The sequence below is a fragment of the Triticum aestivum genome, chromosome 7B (assembly GCF_018294505.1).
Source record: "Triticum aestivum cultivar Chinese Spring chromosome 7B, IWGSC CS RefSeq v2.1, whole genome shotgun sequence".
In the NCBI taxonomy this organism is placed as follows: Eukaryota; Viridiplantae; Streptophyta; class Magnoliopsida; order Poales; family Poaceae; genus Triticum; species Triticum aestivum.
This window is the reverse complement of record NC_057813.1, coordinates 748,666,244-748,672,243: the sequence shown is the minus strand read 5'-3', so window position 1 is coordinate 748,672,243 and position 6,000 is coordinate 748,666,244.

Below are 6,000 nucleotides of genomic sequence, written 5' to 3'. Positions count from 1 at the left end.
CTTGCGATCGTCGAACTCGGCCTTGATGCGCTCCCAGTACGTCTCGATGCTCTGGTTCGTGCCGGTGGTCGGGTCGAGGCAGACGACTTTCCATGCTTCGGCGAGGCATTCCTCCTCCTTGGACACCCACTTGATGCGCGGCTCGCCTGACCTGGCCACCCGCTTCTTCTTCTTGCGCCTCCTCGCCAGAACAGTCACCGGCTCCTCCTCCTCCTCCTCCTCCTCGTCCTCCTCATCCTCCTGCTCCTCCTGTTCCTCCTCGCCATAGACGTATCCGAGCTCGCCGTCCATGCCGCCGCTGAGATCCATCGTCTCGTCCGGGGTGACGAACCTGGGGAATGCGGCGGCCAAGGTCGAACCTGCCGCGATGAGGTCGTCCATGTCGGCCTCGGTTTCATCGGTGTCGCCGAGGTGCGAGAAGGGCAGCGCGCCACGGCAGAGTGGGGGACGTCGGGGAGGAAGCGTAGGCGGGAGGCGAGTAGTTGTTTGGAGGGTACTGCACGCCGGCGAAGGCGGGCGAGGGCGTGCGCTGGGCCGGCTGTCCATGGGGGAAGGTGACGTTTGGGTTGAACCCACCATGCGTATCCCCGTCAGCGTAGCCCGGCAAGGGCGATCCCCATGGCTGCGGCGATGAAGAGCCGACGCCTTGCTGGCCCCAGGGCACGTACTGGGCGTGGCTGCCGGGTGGATTCATCATCCCCGCGCGAGTCGCCTCGGCCTCGGCTTGGTCCGCCAAAGCGGCAGCCGCGGCCGCGCGTGCCGCGTTGTCATGGGCCTTCTTGGCAATGGCCATGTTCCGCCGGTCGGTGGTGACAGCCTCCCGCCGCTGAACTTTCGCCCTCCAATCGGCGTTCGTCATGCCCGGTGGCTTGGACGGCGGCGCCCTGGGCTTCCTCTCCTTCAGCTGGGTGACGGAGGCGGTCGCGGTTGCCGCGGCGTGGGGGACGACGTACTTCTTGGGTGGCATGGCGGCCGGCTGGGAGGCGAGCGGGAGGAAGATTGGCGGGAGGAAATGAGAAAATAGGAGGGAAGTGGAGAAAAGCGGGAAGAAACGGCGGGAAGAGGCACTCGACTCGCCGACAGTGCGGACCCACGTGCCCTTTTCGCTTGTGCCGGCACCCCAGGCGCCCCCTAGGGCGCCGGGTTCTGCCTGGGTCCGCCGGCACCAGTTTCGGCCCGAGCCGGCGAAAAACGGGCTTCTGGGGGGCGACTGGGCCGTTTTTTGGCGCCAGCGCGGCAAAATCGCCTGAGAATGGCCTGTTGGGGGCGGCTGGAGATGCTCTATGAGCACGAACATACATCTACAACAAATAACATGCTACAAATGAACCACCAATAGCTACAAATCACATATCTAAGCACGAATTAACACAAGCACAAGATTCAACTTCAAACTCTACTACTAATCTAGCCCTACCACAAATTGCAACCGCAGCATAGCAATCAACCATATGAGCTCACAGATCATACCACTAATCAACCATGCATCTAGATCAAACCCTAGCTACAGCTCAGATCTAGCTAGAAGGAACAGAGAGAAGGGGGGTTGAACTCACAGAGGCCATGGTTGCAGCTCGAGGACGAGGGGGGGACGGTCATGGAAGATCAACGCCGACCCGTGAAGGAGCGCCGACACCATGGACCGCCGGCCAATGCATATGCGTCGCTTACCTGCTCGTCGGTGTCGATGCACGTCGGGGGAAAGCTCGAACGGAGGGAGAATGGTGGCGGGAGTTGGGGCGGTGAGGGAGGGGGCTAAATAGGGGTGGACTCGGCGGGAGGTAGCGGGAGGTCAGCCGAAATCCTCCCGCCGATTTTTTGGCGACGCGGGCGAGCTCGCGCCATCTCCCTGGTCGCACGAGGAGAGAAGCGCGTCGCCCTCCCCTGCCTCGCCCGAGCCAGGCTCACGAGCTAATGTCGATTCAGGCGTTTGCCCTGGGCCTGGCCTGGGCGTGCTTTAAGTTCCGTGTGATGAGGGCCGCACAGTAAACGTAGGCAACAAAACGGGCCAAGTTCTTCCTGTGCCGGCCAGGTTGGGCCATATGCAGGCAACCAAACACGCCCATAATCGTCCAATGGCCATCAAAGTTCTCGCCATGGTGACAGGACAACACCAAAGGAACTCCTATTTGGACCTTAGGTAAGGGATACCAGCTAACCAGTGCAGCTGACCAACGTTAGTGAAATACTAGGAGCGGGCATACTTAAGAACAAACTAACAAGGAAGAATCCAGATTTTCTTTTTTGAAAATTTAGATTTTTTTTAGGAATTCTGAATAAATTTTAACAAATTGTTAGAAAATCCAATAATTTTTTGAAAGACTCTATTTTTTAAGTTTCAATGTTTTTGAAAAGCGTGAACATTTTTGGAAATGCAAACATTCTGAATTGCCAGAACAAACTTGAAACCGAGAACAATATGAAAATCATGAAAAAATTGAACATGTGACATTTTATTGAATTTAGTCAAAAAAATGTTACGGAGAACAAATTGAATACCTGGAAGAAATACGAACATTGCTTCAATACGTGAACAAAAACTTTAAAAGGCACACAATTTTTGAATCTGTGAACAATTTTTGAAACTCCAAACAAATTTTGGAGAAGGCGAATATTTTTTCGAATTTGTGAATTTCTTTCATTTATTAAATAAAAATAAAACAAAAACATTTTCTGAACTTTTGAATAATTTTTAAAAAGCCCAAACATTTTATAAATTCCCAAATATTAATGCATTTTGTGAACAAAATTTAGAAAATGGATTTTCCTTGAACTTTTGAACAACTTATGAAAAACGCAATTTTTTTAATTTGACGAACATTTTTTGAAAAAACAAACATTTCCTTCAAATAAACATAGAACAAAATGAAACAGAAAAAAATAGGAAAAAAGAAAAAAGAAACAGAAAAAAAGGAAAAAAATAGATTCAGGAACCTCCTAGAAGGTTTCCAAAACTGTTAGAAACCAGTACAAACAACGTACGCTAAGAAGCTAAAATGGCTGGCCCACTATGTTGCTCGCTCCTTAGATGATAACTTAACGCAACTGGCGTAAATTAGGAAATCCACAACAGAGAGCGACCCTCTTGTACTGCAGTAGAAGGACGTCTTTGAAATCCCTTAACAAATTTCACGGTAGACTTCCAGCGCCTTCGCCAACTTTGGTCTTTCGAGTTGCTGCATGACACTCTTGGAAAGCAAAGATGCATACATTAGGTCAGCTGGGGGCCATCACTTTGCACGATTTAACAGATCTCTTGGACCCGACATGCATGCACACATAGAACAACAATTTTGATCATGCGACACTTTCTGAATTTAGTAAAAAAAATGTTATTGAGAAAAAAATTGAATACATGGAATTACGAACATTGTTTGAATATGTGAACAAAAATTTGAAAGGCACACATTTTTTGCATCTGTGAACAATTTTCGAAACTCCAAACAAAATTTGGAAAAGGCAAATATTTTTCTAATGTGTGTTTTTTTATTCATGAACGAAAAATGAAAATAAGAACATTTATTGAACTTCCGGTTTTTTTGGAAAAAGCATGATATTTTATAAACTCCCAAATATTATTTGAATTTCTGAACAAAATTGAGAAAATGGAATTTTCTTGAAGTTTTGAACAACTTATGAAAAACACAATTTTTTTTAAATTTACGAACATTTTTCAAAAACACAAACATTTTCTTGAAAATAAAAATAGCAAAAGAAAAAGAAACAGAACAAAGAACAAAGAAAAAGACAGAAGAAAAAGTAAGAAAAACTAGTTCAGGAACCTCCTAGAAATTTCCCAAAACCGGTTGAAATCAGTACAAGACAACGTACGCTATGAACCTAAAATAGCTGGCCCACTAGGTCACACGCTGGCTTGGTTGACAACTTGACGCAACGAGTGTCAATTAGGAAATCTGCAACAGAGAGTGAAACACTTGTACTAAAGAAGAACAATGACTTTGGTTTTCCCTTAACAAATCTCATGGTAGCCCTCCAGCGCCTTTGTCAACTTTCGCCCTTCCAGTTGCTACATGCCACTATTCGATAGCAAAGATGCATACGTTAGGTGAGCTGGACACCATCACGTTGCACGATTTAATTGATCTCTCAAACCCACCCTACTAAAACTGAATGATGTAACAGGAGAGAACATGCATGCGCACAAAGAACTAAAATTTTTGAACATGCGACATTTCTTTAATTTAGTAAAAAAATGTTACTTAGGACAAATTGAATACCTGAAACGAATACGAACATTACTTGAATACATGAACAAAAAATTCAAAAAGCATGGATATTTTGCATCCGCAAACAATTTTTGAAACTACAAACAAAATTTGTAAAAAAGGTGAATATTTTCAAATTTGTGAACTTTTTATTTATGAATCAAAAATGAAAACGAGAATATTTTCTGAACTTTTGAACATTCTTTAGAAAGCACGAGCATTTTGTAAATTCCTGAATATTAGTGGAATTTGTGAAAAATTTAAAGATTGGACTTTCCTTGAACTTTTGAACAACTTATGTCAAAGTTTTTTGAAATTTATAAACTTTTTTAAAATCATAAATATTGTATTGAAACTAAAAATAGAAAAGAAAAAGAAACAGAACAAAGAACAAAGAAAATGAAACAGACAAAAAAGACAAAAGATAAAATATAAAAGAAATAGGAAAAAATATATACAAGAAAAAGAAACAGAAACCAAAAAGGGGTAGAAGCCGTATTTGGAACCTCGTAGAAGGTTCCCAAAACGGGTAGGAACCCATACAGACAACATACACTAAGGAGCTAAAATGGGTTGGCCCCACAAGGTCATTCGCTCGCTTGGTCGACAACTTGATGCTACAAGCGTTAATTACGAAATCCACAATAGAGAGCGACACCCTTGTTGTAACACCCCCAGTGTCATGCTACAGTAATCCCCTGTTAATGGTGCCATGTCATCATGTTACTGTTGCTAATCTTCACTTGATCCAAATCACAATTCAAATTCAAATCCAATCCAAAGTCTAAAATTCATATTTGCCAAACCTGAGAACTAAAATGTTCAAAGTGTGGCAAATGATCCCTAGGTATTTTTCATGTTAGAACCAACCTCTTTTGGATTCCGAAAGTGCTCCTGGAAATTATTTAGTGATCCAGCAGCATTTAAAATTGGCCTCTTAAATTTCTAAAAATAGTTGGACAACTACTTTGGGCCTTAAACTTTTTGTGACTCTTAGAATGAATGTGCTTGTTTAGTTGACAAGTCTCTTTTCTATCAAAACTCTTTTAGTTTTACGATTTATAAGAAGACAAAAAAGGGTTTAAGAAAAAGAAAAAGGCAAAGAGAGAAAGGAAAAGCCCTGACCTCCCCTCTAACTTGGCCTCGGCCCAGCTGACCAACCACTTGGCCTCGGCCCAGCTGGCCAACCACAGGCCGGCCCACCTCTCCCTCATAACCCCCATTCCCTGTGACCTAATCACCCCCACCCCACGACCCCCCTCGTCTCTTCCCTCTCCCCCCGATCTGGATCGGGGGGCGAACGCCCGATTCCGCCGCCGCCGGAGCACCCCCCTCGCCGGATCGGCCCTCCCCCTCGATGCCCCGCACGCACCTGAGGACCGCTTCCTCTGCCCCGCAGCTCCTCCAACACCGCCGCAACGAGCCCCTCTGCCCCGGCCACCACCACCGCTGCCCCGACGTCGCCGAGCTGCCCCTGAGCTCTAGGGTGAGCGCCCCCCCCCCCCCCCCCCCCCCCCCCCCCCGACACCCCCTGTTTTTCCCGTTGCCCCTTCGTCGTGGCCGCCTAGCTGCTACCGTCCGCCGCTGCCGTCTGCACCTCCCGCTCATCCCCGTCCTCTGCCCGTGCTCCCGTGCGCCTGGCCGAGCCTAGATGCACCCCCTGCCTCACATGCTCGCGCCTTGCCGTGGCCGACGCTGCCCCCGCGCGCCCGCGGTTAGGCCTAGCTCCGGCGTCGCGCTGCACGATGACGTCGATGTCTCCGACCGTCTTAGT